Raw genomic sequence first — 13,617 nt, 5'->3', positions numbered from 1 at the left:
AATACTCCAGCGAGGCCCTGGAGGACTGACGTGGAGAAGGGTTTCGTGTGAACAGCCGTTGCACACGAGTCAGTCGATCCTAAGCCCTAGGAGAAATCCTATGTCAATGACGGCGTACAGATACTCTAGTGTCGCACGCACGTTCGTTATTAATTTTTTTTCTTTAATACGAGCGTGAGAGAGATATGGCTGACACACGCCCGTCGGGCGAAAGGGAATCCGGTTCCTATTCCGGAACCCGGCAGCGGAACCGCATACAATTCGGGCCCTCGTAAGAGTGTTCGTCGGGGTAACCCAAAATGACCTGGAGACGCCGTCGGAGATCCGGGAAGAGTTTTCTTTTCTGTATAAGCGTTCGAGTTCCCTGGGAAACCTCTAGCAGGGAGATAGGGTTTGGAACGCGAAGAGCACCGCAGTTGCGGCGGTGTCCGGATCTTCCCCTCGGACCTTGAAAATCCAGGAGAGGGCCACGTGGAGGTGTCGCGCCGGTTCGTACCCATATCCGCAGCAGGTCTCCAAGGTAAAGAGCCTCTAGTCGATAGACTAATGTAGGTAAGGGAAGTCGGCAAATTGGATCCGTAACTTCGGAATAAGGATTGGCTCTGAGGAGCGGGGCGTGTCGGGCTTGGTCGGGGAAGCGGGTCTGGCTGACGTGCCGGGCCTGGGCGAGGTGAACGCTCGGTGTTCTCGCGCCGAACGCGGGATCCGAGCTCGGTCCCGTGCCTTGGCCTCCCGCGGATCTTCCTTGCTGCGAGGCTTCCGTGGCGGCGCGAGCCGTCGTGGTCGTCCTCTTCGGCCGCCATTCAACGCTCAGCTCAGAACTGGCACGGACTAGGGGAATCCGACTGTCTAATTAAAACAAAGCATTGCGATGGCCCTCGCGGGTGTTGACGCAATGTGATTTCTGCCCAGTGCTCTGAATGTCAACGTGAAGAAATTCAAGCAAGCGCGGGTAAACGGCGGGAGTAACTATGACTCTCTTAAGGAGGGTAATCGACTGGACCCAGCAATCGCGTAGCGAACTGGCGACAGTCGATATTCAAAACCTGTACGGCTCCGTGTGGGGAACAAAGGCCCACACTAACCTCCCAAAACTAGGTGCTCCAGAAGCAGAACAGGAGCTAGATAGGGTCTTGGACCCTATAACGACAACAGAACTGACGAAAAGGCTAGCAAGAACCAAGACAAATGTAGCGGCAGGTGCCCGATGGACTGACCAAAAAGGATATTGGTACAGCCACGGCCAAAGAAATCCTCAGGCTATGGTTTCAATATTATAATGGTCCGTGGATATCAACCATCAGCCTGGAGAAAAATAGAACGACGCTCTTACCGAAAGACGGTCAGGATGTTACCAACGTTACCAATTATAGACCGATCACTATAAGTTCGATACTGGCACGATATACTGGGGGGATCGTTGACCAGAAGTTGCGGAGGAGCGTCGATGTAAATAGAAGACAAAAAGGCTTCACATCAGAAGCAGGATGCTTCAACAACGTGCACATCCTTAGCGAGTTGCTGAGGGCACTCGAAAATGACAGAAGGCCTGGTCGCAGTGCAATTGGACGTCTCCAAAGCATTCGATACAATACCACACGAGATAATTGGAGAAGCGCTGCGTAGGAAAAGGGGCTACCCGCTAGTGTGCGGCTCGTGGTAGACTCCTACAAGGATGTGCACACTACTATAAAGAATGGAAGCGAGGAGATAAAGATAAATATCCAGCGCGGGGTTAAGCAGGAGGAGACCCATGTCGCCTTTAATATTCAACTTGGTGATGGAACCAATGTTGGCGGCGCTGGAAAGCCAGCCGGGTTATAAAATTAATAATGACCAAAATGGTATCAGTGCTAAGCGTTCGCCGACGATAGTATTTTAAACGGCACGCACAGCACCACAAGCTAGCAATCTGCTGGGTTGTTTGCGGAGGCATACTAAGGGGGCTAGGTTGAGCATTTCGGCAGCCAAATGCGCGAACCTTTCGCATCGTAACGACAACGACTCCTGGTACCTAGCAGATCCCGGTCTGGCATTACATAGTGGAGAAGGTATGCCGTACGCGGATGCGGATACCACGATAAAAATACCTTGTGGTGGAGAATATCTCCTTGGGCAGGAATTGACATAAAGAGCCTAAAGCGAGATCTCTGCACAACGCTACAGCGTATTAAAAAGCTGGCGTTGAAACCGCACCAAAAGGTAAACCTAATCTCCACTTACCTAGTCCCACACTACTTGTATCAGTTAGTGCTGGCGTTGCCGCCAGTCACTTTACTTAGGCAACTTGACCAGGAGCTGCGAGTAGTGATCAAGGATATTTACCACTTGCCGCAGTCGACAGCCGATGGATTTTATACTGCGGCAAGAGAGACGGGGACTAGGTTTCCCCAAGCTGGAGTTTTTGGTGGTGGGCTCCGGCTTGAGGGCAGGATTGAAATTTATAGAATCTCCGGATTCAGTGATGCGAGCTCTAGCGGACGCGGCAGGCATGGTGAACCGTCTCAAGAGCCTAGCAGCGTCCGCACGAATCAACTGGCCGGTAACAACGGAGGGAATACGGCACTTTAAAATCAATGCGAAGAAGAAAGAGCTCGCATCGTGGTCGGCTCTGGTGTCGCAAGGCAAATCAGTGAAGTCCTGCACTGATGATAGAATAGGAAACGCATGGTTGTACAATCCTACGCTCCTAAAACCATGCAGATTTATAACGGCTCTTAAAATGCGCACCAACACCACTGCAAACAAAACGGTTTTACATAGAGCCGGCCTGACGGCGGACGTAAGGTGCAGAAAATGTAAGACACAGCCCGAAACGTTAGCGCATATATTGGGGCAATGCACAGTTATGAAGGAGCATACGATCCGCCGTCATGATGAAATAAAAGACCTAATTATCGAGAGAATGGTCAAACAGGACAAAGAGGTAGCGGTAACGAGGGAACCTACCTTCAGGTTGCCCTCGGGCGGGAATCTCAAACCCGATCTGGTGATACAGAGCCAGAAAGGGGTCCAAGTGGTCGATGTGACAGTCCGCCACGAGGACAATGATTACCTTGCTCAGGGACACAAAGACAAGCTGCAAAAATATAGCCGACTGCTACCTCACCTGCGGCACGAATTAGGAGCGGTGTCTGCAGAAGTCCTACCAATTGTGGTAGGAACGCAAGGGGCTATGCCCAAGGAGACGGTCAAAAATCTGGCAAAGTTAAAAATAACAGACCGCAAAACGCTCATCACAATATCGATGATAGCGCTACGTAATTCCATTGAGCAGTACCACATGTTCATGGATTACGATGCCCCTCGTAGGCCGGCGAGGGCCCCCAGCCTGGTCGGTTAAAAACTTCCGACCAAATAGCCTGCTAGCCAATAATGATTGAACGAAGTGGTGCCACAGGAGTGGACCACGGATAACATGATTTTATTATTTATTTATTTATTTATTTATTTATTTATTTATGCCGCTTTATGGCCTTTTACTGCAGGACATCGGGGGATCCGGACAGCGAGGGCACTTTACACCCAAACTAGAAGGAGAACCATTTTATACTATGACATTGGCGTAAGCCGCATCAATTGCAAGTTGTTTTTTTTTTTTTTTTTTTTTTTTTTACTTATTTATTTATTTATGAATATTTATTAAACTCTGCATAAGATGCGATGTGGTAAGGCTAGCAGTGCGAGTCGTAAGGCCCCGAACCAAGGAACGGTGTGCCACGGCGGCAGAGCCAGAGTATGTCTTTCACGGACCGGACAACTCTGGGCGGGAACCTCCACGAGGTCTTTCCCGGTAACGGGCGATACCGAAAAGTACGCCCGGCTAACTCCCGCTTTCTCAAAGTTAGAGAACTCTGTTTTTGGCTAATTTTCCTGCCCATGGCAAGAGTTCCCTGGCAGGTCAGTCAGACGGGTTTCAGACTTCGTACAGTCAGGTCGGAATCTAGATAGTACGAATACGAGCAAGGTAAAATGAACGAAAAGGAACATTACTTATTAATCCAATTTATCATTATCACTGTTGGGAGCCCCGTGCAAACATAGGGCGCCAAACAGCCAACTTGCCAGGCGCCCTCAGCCGGGGCTCTGTTGTTGCTGGAGACCATCCAGAACAAAAATGGAAAGTCCGCGGCGATGGAAGTCGCGCAGAATTTAGCCAAATGCCTCGTCATCTAATTAGTGACGCGCATGAATGGATTAACGAGATTCCCACTGTCCCTATCTACTTTCAAACACAGCATTGCCACGAGTCGACTTCGAGAGAATAAATGACTCTTATGTGGCACGCACACGCAGTGTTGGACGCTCAACGACCAGTTCCTAAGTGACACTAAAGAGTCGTTGAAGCGCGAAAATACATCAACTCCCATTCATAGAACACGGACCAAGCGAAAGAAATACCCCCCCCTTTTAAAGAGGCACAGAAATCCATGTGCCAAGCATTTAATTAATGCTACACGGCAATTCCTATCAAGCCTTCGAGCGAGTCGCCTCGAATTTGTATGCGATCACAAGGGGTCATGGAATACTCCGGTGCTGAGCTCGCCTGCTCGCCCGAGCCAATCCAAAAGCCCCAGTAACGGGCCGCCTCCAGGCGCGCTCATGGGACTGGTCCGATGTGCAGGCCAGAAAGCGGTTAAGCGTGGCCGTCTTTTACGGTCGTGACGCACGCTGACTGCTTTCCTGTGCCGACTCGACCGGTCGCGTGAGCGGGAGGTGGCCCAAGAGCACCAATGTTGCTGTATGGTGGAGCGTCACCTGCCGTCGGAACATTGGAGCTAGGACGTAGCTGGGCGCTGACTCCTCTCTCCGAGAGTTAGGTTAGCGCCCGCACTCCTATATGAGACACTGCTGAGCACCACTCCTAAAGATAGGTGGTGTTCGCAATTCTCATATTATGCAGCATATCAGCCCCCGTTGAGGCCAGGCCTCCGGGGGCTTTTTGCTGAAAGCGAAACAGCCCCTGTTGAGGCCTGGCCTCCGGGGGCTTTTTGCTGAAGGCAAAATAAGACAAGAAAGTCCCTGAGCTGCGGTGCAACTGCGGCCGGGACCGGACTGTCAGGAGGTCAAACCTGACCGTTACCCAACGGATCAAACGACTTCCCCAAATGTTGCCGAGATGCGGCAGCCCTGCCACCGGGGCTAATGCTGCCGTGTGTGGTGGTCAACCCACCACCGGAGCAAACGCTACCGGGCGTGGCAAAACGCTGCCGCCGGAACATCTTGATACGCTGCATAGCCCCGATCGTGGCCTGGTCATGTAGGGGCAGATCGCGCCTAACATAGAGAGGTGGCACGCGGCAAATTTTGGCGGAAATCGGAAAGCAACACGCGGAAAACCAACGCGCTAGCTTAAGACCGAGACCGCTATTAGAGGCATGTCACGCTGCTCAACGAACCAACCCGCGGGAGCCTCACCCCCCAAAGGTAACCCTGGCGCCCCGAGGGGCATACCGAGCCACTGGCATTACTCGTACATCCCCAGTACACTTAAATGGAAGCCAGCAACTTGCACGACACGTGCCGGCAGGCCACGGGTGGCCCTGAGGCCCGGTTACCCCGGGACGCAGTGCCCGGGACCCGGTGCTTGGGATCCCGCCCGGGCAGGCTGAGTTAAGGCAACGTATCGCCATCCCGGACCTTGCTTACCACGGCGAGAAATGGGAACCTCGAGGATGACCACGTATGAGCAAGCGAGGCAACAATGTGACTGCCCTCAGGACGATTCGCTCTGAAGGGCATATCACGTTAAAAGCCAGAGCTATCCTCCTGGCCGCAACACGCAAGAGCCGGGCCTCAACGGCGGCCTAAGGCCGCGCCCGCGTATGGCCTCTCGGAGGGCCCTCCGGAGACATAGTCACCGAGAGTGCGGCCCCGGGGGGAGCTGCGCGCGGAGAAGGTGACGGAAAAGGGAATGCCTGGCGCTATCCTAATGCACCCGGAAGGGCGGCTAAAGGAAGCAAGTTTTGGGTCCCGAGACGCTTATAGGCTTAACAGCGGGCGTACTCACCCGGAAACCCATTAATCACCGAAACCGTGATCCCGGGTGAGGCCGGGGGATCGGACCCCTTCCCTTGCCCGTATATAAATTCCCCTGAAACCCTAACCCTAATCCCAAGCTCTGGCGCGGCGAAGGGATGCATGGCTGGGGGGTAGACCAGTCGTTAGTAGCCACCTCAGGATACCGGGCGCTCTTCTGTTGAATTTAGCCTTCCCCCCGGAAAGGGCGTAACCCGGGGGGCGACCGATTTTCGTCCCTGGAATTAACTTTTGCATGGGTAGAAATAGAAATAGAAACAGTAAAAACAAAAAGAGTACACAAGCGCAGACAATACGTATTCTTCAATTAAATATGCGCCGCTCAATCGCGGTAACAGGCGAAACCCGTCACATCATCCCGGAAAAACACATAGACATCTTACTACTACAGGAACCGTACGCAAGAAAGGAAGGTAAGAGTTATACATTTTGTGGTCTTGGCATCGGGATGAAAACAGCAGCCATTAGCACGCAACGTCCTCAAGCAATGGTTGCAATAAGTAATCCCAAAATACAAATCCTGTTCATCCCACAACTTAGCACGACGCACTGCGCCTGTGCAGAAATTAAAGCTAATAGCACATCGTTTACGTAGCTTCATGCTACTTCCAATACAGGGACGAAATCGGTAAACATCTCGCACACCTTGAGAAAGTGCTACAATCCCTGGGAGGCCAAAGGCTTCTAATAGCGATAGACACAAATGCCCACTCTTCATCCTGGGGTTCCCCAAACACAGACCACAGGGGCACAGAGGTAGAGTCATTTATAAGAGCTCACAATATATTGATAATGAACGATGCTGCCCAAGGCCCAACATTCGAAACGCCAAATGGCTCTTCATACATAGATGTAACTCTAGTTACCACCAATGTTCCAGGCTATCAGAGCCTGGAACATAAGACGAATTGGTGCACAAGCGACCACCGAGCAATAGCGATCGACATTAGCTTAGAGCCGTCACCAATAGGAACCGAACACCGTAGACAAACCAATAGATTTAACCCGCGTAAGGCCGACTGGGAACTATTCTCGGAAAGCCTAATAGAACTATCACAGAATGAATTAGAAGTAATAGAGCTAAGCTCAGCAAACAGGGTAGAAGAAATGGCCGAAACGCTTACAACAATAATCATAGAGCATGTGAAAAATCCATGCCTAAGAAGCGATTATTTAGGAAGTCAAACCCATGGTGGTCAGACGAACTAACTAGGAAGAAGAAAGAGGTCTACAGGGAAAGAAAGTACTTCAACGAAAGGGAAATAAGGACAAACAAGCCTTGCTAAAATATCGACTACTATTACGGGAATATAGTAAAGAAATCAAGAAGGCTAAAAGAAATAGCTGGCAAGACTTTGTAACAACAATAGGAAACAAAGAACCTTGGGGGTTTATATACCGCCAGCAAGCGGACAAATTAAAAATTGAGAAGGTTCTTAGCTCCTTAAAGAAAGGAGGAAACCACACATTTACAACCGAAGAAACAGCAGAACACTTACTTAACACACATATCCCAGAGGATATAGTAAGCGAAGATACGCCTGAACAAAGCCTAATAAGGGGAAGTGTAAATACACCGCCGAATACGGCCAACGCCCCAGACTTCACGGAGAAAGAAGTGGCCACAGTAGCCAAACGCTTAAGAACGACAAAGCACCAGGTCCAGACCTGGTGGAAACCAGAGTGCTAAAGGCAACAGTCGGGTTAATCCCTAAACAACTCACGAGACTGCTAAACGGATGTCTGCAGTGGGGTGTATTTCCGACAGCATGGAAAGTGGGAAGCCTCAGGGCCCTTCTTAAGAGCGAAGACAAGGATGCATCGGACCCAAGATCCTATAGACCGATTTGTCTTCTGTCCACGATAGGGAAGTTATTCGAAAAACTTATAAAACAACGACTTACGGAAATATCCTTAGCCTCTAGCATATCGGACCGACAATTCGGGTTCATGTCGGGAAGATCAACAGAGGACGCGATAGTTGAACTACGTAAAATTGTTGCTATGTCTAGCAAAATACACCATAGCGCTATTTGTATGATATCACAGGAGCCTTCGACAATGTATGGTGGCCGTTGGTCCTCAAAGGTCTGAAGGACTACGGCTGCCCCGCGAATCTATACACAGTCTTCCAAGACTACTTTAGCAATAGAGAAATAGGAATAGAAACGCAAGACACCCGGATAGTTAGGCGGGCTACAAGGGGGTGCCCTCAAGGCTCCGTACTTGGCCCGACCTGTTGGAACATAATGTTCAACAGACTACTAAGCACACTTAGCGATAGCATAGGAAACAACTTCGTCGCGTACGCGGATGACCTCGCCGTAATTGTCGAAGGCAATTCACGCAAAGAGCTAGAAGACAATGGCCAGCGTGTAACAAACCTCATAGTAAACTGGTGCAGATCGGCCAAACTTCAAGTCTCGGAAAAGAAAACTGAAGCCATCATGCTCAGAAGTACCGAGATGCGGAGGGCCCCAACTAGGGCAAACCGCCCAGATAGGAAACGAAAAAGTAACAAGAGAATATCCACCCTAGATAGCAAACCACCACTAATAAGAATAGGTAACTCGTCAAAGATCGAATTTAAAAAGTCGGTTAAATACCTTGGGGTCCACTTCGATGTAAACATGAAAGTCGGAACCCACTGTAGACAAATTAGTGGAAAGGTAACAAACTATTCGGAAAGCTTAGAAGGCTTGCAAAAACACACTGGGGATTACAATACAGGACAACAGCGGTAATTTACCGGGGGGTGTTCACACCGATAGTAACATATGCAACACAGGATGGACTGACCTGTGCACAAGGAAGGATATTAAATACCTAGAGGCCACACAGCGCAAAGCCCTTATATCAACAACCAACGCATACCGCACCACCTCACTAGAGTCCCTATGCGTAGTAGCAGGAACTATCCCTGTGGAAATCCTCCACAGGGAACGTAGGGCAACATACGAAATAGGAAAGATAGGGACGCGGAAATAAATGGCGTCATCGTTAGGAACAGGGGAAAAGACGCAAAGGAATACATTAGGAACGAGGCAATAAAAATGTGGCAGGCAAGGTGGCAGTCATCAACCAAAGGCCGAACCACATTCGCGTTCTTTAGAGAAATAGAAGATAGGCTAAGTGCGGGGTGGTTGCAACCCAACCACTGGTGCATGCAGGTCCTCACAGGACACGGGAACTTTCGCGAAAAACTAGCGGCACTAGGGATCGCGGATGACGATCGCTGTAGCTGCGGTGGAGCAGACACCATACAACACTTTATATTAGACTGCATAAAGTACGAGCCCCAAGAGAGGGCGCTAAAAGAAACCATACCTATCGAAGAATGGAAATGGCCAGAGGGGCACACTATCTTGTGTCCACCCAAGAAGCCTTCCAAACCCTGATGGACTTCTGCTCGGAATGTCTATGGCTTAAGAGCTTCGAGGAATAAACGGGACAAGACAGGACAAGACGAAACACAACAAGACAAGACAAAACAGATGGACATACACCCACTACACGTACACACACACACACAACACACCATCGCTTCCCAACCCTACCCCCATCCCTAACCCATTTAGTATCCCAACAAACAGGGTCAGAGTGTGCGCCCAGGACGGGACGCAGATGAGCGGGCCTCCCCGTGGTTCCCCGTGGGCGTGTGAGGTGCGATCTATCGCACCCCACACGGCTAAACTGCTCACCCCTACGATCCGCCCGTAGGCACTGCTGGGTTTTTCCATCGCCCTTCTCGGGGCAGCCTGGTCTTCGCGAAGGTAGTGGATTCATGTGTAGCATATGCCCGACCACGGGCGAGGCGGCAACCGTAGAGCCGCCCTCGGGCGGCCTGCGTCATAATGAATGTCCCTATCTACTATCTAGCGAAACCACTGCCAAGGGAACGGGCTTGGAAAAATTAGCGGGGAAGAAGACGACCCTGTTGAGCTTGACTCTAGTCTGGCACTGTAAGGAGACATGAGAGGTGTAGCATAAGTGGGAGATGGCAACATCGCCGGTGAAAATACCACTACTTTCATCGTTCCTTCCTTACTACTCGGTTGGGCGGAGCGCGTGCCCCGAGGGCTTCGTGCCCCGGCGGTCACGGTGTTCTAGAGCCAAGCGTGTCAGAGTGGCGTGAGGCCTCGGCCGATCGCCGTTAATACTCCCGCGTGATCCGATTCGAGGACACTGCCAGGCGGGGAGTTGACTGGGGCGGTACATCTGTCAAAGAATAACGCAGGTGTCCTAAGGCCAGCTCAGCGAGGACAGAACCTCGCGTAGAGCAAAAGGGCAAAAGCTGGCTTGATCTCGATGTTCAGTACGCATAGAGACTGCGAAAGCACGGCCTATCGATCCTTTTGGCTTGAAGAGTTTTCAGCAAGAGGTGTCAGAAAAGTTACCACAGGGATAACTGACTTGTGGCGGCCAAGCGTTCATAGCGACGTCGCTTTTTGATCCTTCGATATCGGCTCTTCCTATCATTGCGAAGCAGAATTCGCCAAGCGTCGGATTGTTCACCCGCCAACAGGGAACGTGAGCTGGGTTTAGACCGTCGTGAGACAGGTTAGTTTTACCCTACTGATGACTCGTCATTGCGATAGTAATCCTGCTCAGTACGAGAGGAACCGCAGGTTCGGACATTTGGTTCACGCACTCGGTCGAGCGGCCGGTGGTGCGAAGCTACCATCCGTGGGATTATGCCTGAACGCCTCTAAGGCCGTATCCTCTCTAGTCAAAGGTGGCAATGATATCTCTAGGAGTCTCGTGAGTCGAAAGGCTCAAAACAATGTGACACTACTAGGCGGCCGGCCCCTTTGCGGACCGGTCGTCGCACGAGCCCGGTTTGCCGTACGGCGCCATCGTCCGTCGTCGGGATCTCACCGCTACGACGGCGCGGCGTCTAACGGTCGAACATGAGTTTCGCGAGTTCGATGTCGAGACTCGGAATCGTCTGTAGACGACTTAGGTACCTGGCGGGGTGTTGTACTCGGTAGAGCAGTTACCACGCTGCGATCTGTTGAGACTCAGCCCTCGGCTTGGGGATTCGTCTTGTCGGTTGGACGAGACCCCGCGTACGTACGTACGGCGAAAGCAACACGCGACGGGGGACTTTGGCCCCGCGTAACGTACGTACGTACGTACGTGCGTATGGTATACGGCGAAAGCAACACGCGACGGGGGACTTTGGCCCCGCGTACGTGCGTATGGTATACGGCGAAAGCAACACGCGACGAGGGACTTTGGCCCCGCGTACGTGCGCATGGTATACGGCGAAAGCAACACGCGACGGGGGACTTTGGCCCCGCGTACGTGCGTATGGTATACGGCGAAAGCAACACGCGACGGGGGACTTTGGCCCCGCGTACGTGCGTATGGTATACGGCGAAAGCAACACGCGACGGGGGACTTTGCCGTCGGAGATAACGATTGGAACCCACCCGACTGTTCCTCGAGCGTGCGCGTGTAATGTAATCGAAACGAAGATTAAACGAGATATCGCAATTTGTGGGTGGAAACGTAACGACGTAAGGGAAAAGTCAGTCTAAATGTAAATATAAATGTGCATAACGGTGAGTGCGAACAAGGCGCCCGCGCGCGCGTGCAAATATGTATATGCGTATATATATATATATAGTTTAGTACAGGGTTCTAAATAATGCATTACTTTTTGTAATGCATTACGGTTTCATTAAAAAATATATTTTTAATAACTAATGCGAAGATCCTTAATTACGCATTACTTTCTTAATAAGTCTTAGTGCGATTTTTTTCATTGCGCATTACTTTCTTAATAAGTCTTAGTGCGATTTTTTTCATTGCGCATTACTTTTTTAATAAGTAATGCGGTTTTTTTTTTTATTGCGCATTACTTTTTTTTTAAATATGTAATGCAATTTTTTTTCATTACGCATTACTTTTGAAATAAGTAAGGCGATTTTTTTCATTACGCATTACTTTCCTAATAAGTAAGGCGATCTTTTTCATTACGCATTATTTTTTTAATAAGTAATGTAAATTTTTTTTTTTATTACGCATTACTTTCTTAATAATTAATTGCGATTTTTATTCAATAAGCATTACTTTTGAAATAAGTAATGCGATTTTTTTCATTACGCATTACCTTTTTAATAAATAATGCGATTTTTTTTCATTACACATTACTTTTTTAATACGTAAGTAATACGATTTTTCTCATTGCGCATTACTTTCTTAATAAGTAATGCGATTTTTTTTTATCACGCATTACTTTTTAAATAAGTAATGCGACTTTTTTCATTGCGCATTACTTTTTTAATAAGTAATGCGATTTTTTTCATTGCGCATTACTTTATTAATAAGTAATGCGATTTTTTTCATTGCGCATTACTTTTTTAATAAGTAATGCGGTTTTTTTTTTTTTTTTTTGATTGCGCATTACTTTTTTTTAAATATGTAATGCAATTTTTTTCATTACGCATTACTTTTGAAATAAGTAAGGCGATTTTTTTCATTACGCATTACTTTCCTAATAAGTAAGGCGATCTTTTTCATTACGCATTATTTTTTTAATAAGTAATGTAAATTTTTTTTTTATTACGCATTACTTTCTTAATAATTAATTGCGATTTTTATTCATTAAGCATTACCTTTTTAATACGTAAGCAATACGATTTTTCTCATTGCGCATTACTTTCTTAATAAGTAATGCGATTTTTTTTATCACGCATTACTTTTTAAATAAGTAATGCGACTTTTTTCATTGCGCATTACTTTTTTAATAAGTAATGCGATTTTTTTCATTACGCATTACTTTTTTAATAACTAATGCGATTTTTTTCATTACGCATTACCTTTTTAATAAGTATAATGCGACTTTTTTCATTACGCATTACTTTCTTAATAATTAATGAGTAAAGAAATAATTATTTATTAAAAAAATAATAAGTAATGCATTATTTTTTAATTTGCATTTACATTACCCTGGTTTAGTATATGTAAGTTTGTGTATAAGTGATACGTACGAGAGTATTTTCGACGCTGGAGGTACTGACTGCCATTAGGGCCGGAGGTATCAACGACGTACGTGCGCGAGACCGGAGGTAACGACGGCGCTCGAGTGTGCCCGGAGGGATATCGACGATGGACGCGAGCGAGACCGGCGGGAACGACGACGGGTTGAATCTCGCGGGGCGGCGACGGGAGTATTCGAACTGATGCTTAAACGAAATAGGTCAATGTCTCTTTGCATATATATTTCGTATATGTAAGTATATATGCTTATATGTGTGAATATCTAATTACGGATATGAAAATTTTCGCCGCCGGAGGTAACGGCCGCGTTTGAGATCGGAGGTGACGACCGCGGTTGAGACCGGAGGTAACGACGGCGCGTAAGCGGGACCGTAGGTAGGCGATCGACGACGGCGAGCCGGATAACGTCGTCGGAGTCGAGTAAGTAGCGAAGGTAAGCGACAATACAAACAATTATAAAGGGCTCGTTAATGCTAAGCAAAAATAATATGATAAACAGCCAAGGCAAATTTTCTCAATAGCATTATAATTAATTAGGTAAACATTATATAATTATAAACGCGACTAATA

At 48.4% G+C, this 13,617-nt stretch overlaps 1 pseudogene; it reads right to left on the bottom strand.

Moving 5' to 3' along the window:
• Positions 1–10,126: 10,126 nt before the first annotated feature.
• On the bottom strand, positions 10,127–10,542 carry LOC118648579 (annotated as a pseudogene).
• Between the last annotated feature and the right edge of the window lie 3,075 nt (positions 10,543–13,617).

Source organism: Monomorium pharaonis, unplaced genomic scaffold, assembly GCF_013373865.1.
Source record: "Monomorium pharaonis isolate MP-MQ-018 unplaced genomic scaffold, ASM1337386v2 scaffold_526, whole genome shotgun sequence".
In the NCBI taxonomy this organism is placed as follows: Eukaryota; Metazoa; Arthropoda; class Insecta; order Hymenoptera; family Formicidae; genus Monomorium; species Monomorium pharaonis.
Note: the sequence above shows the minus strand (reverse complement) of the source record. Positions and strands in the feature narration are given on the sequence as shown.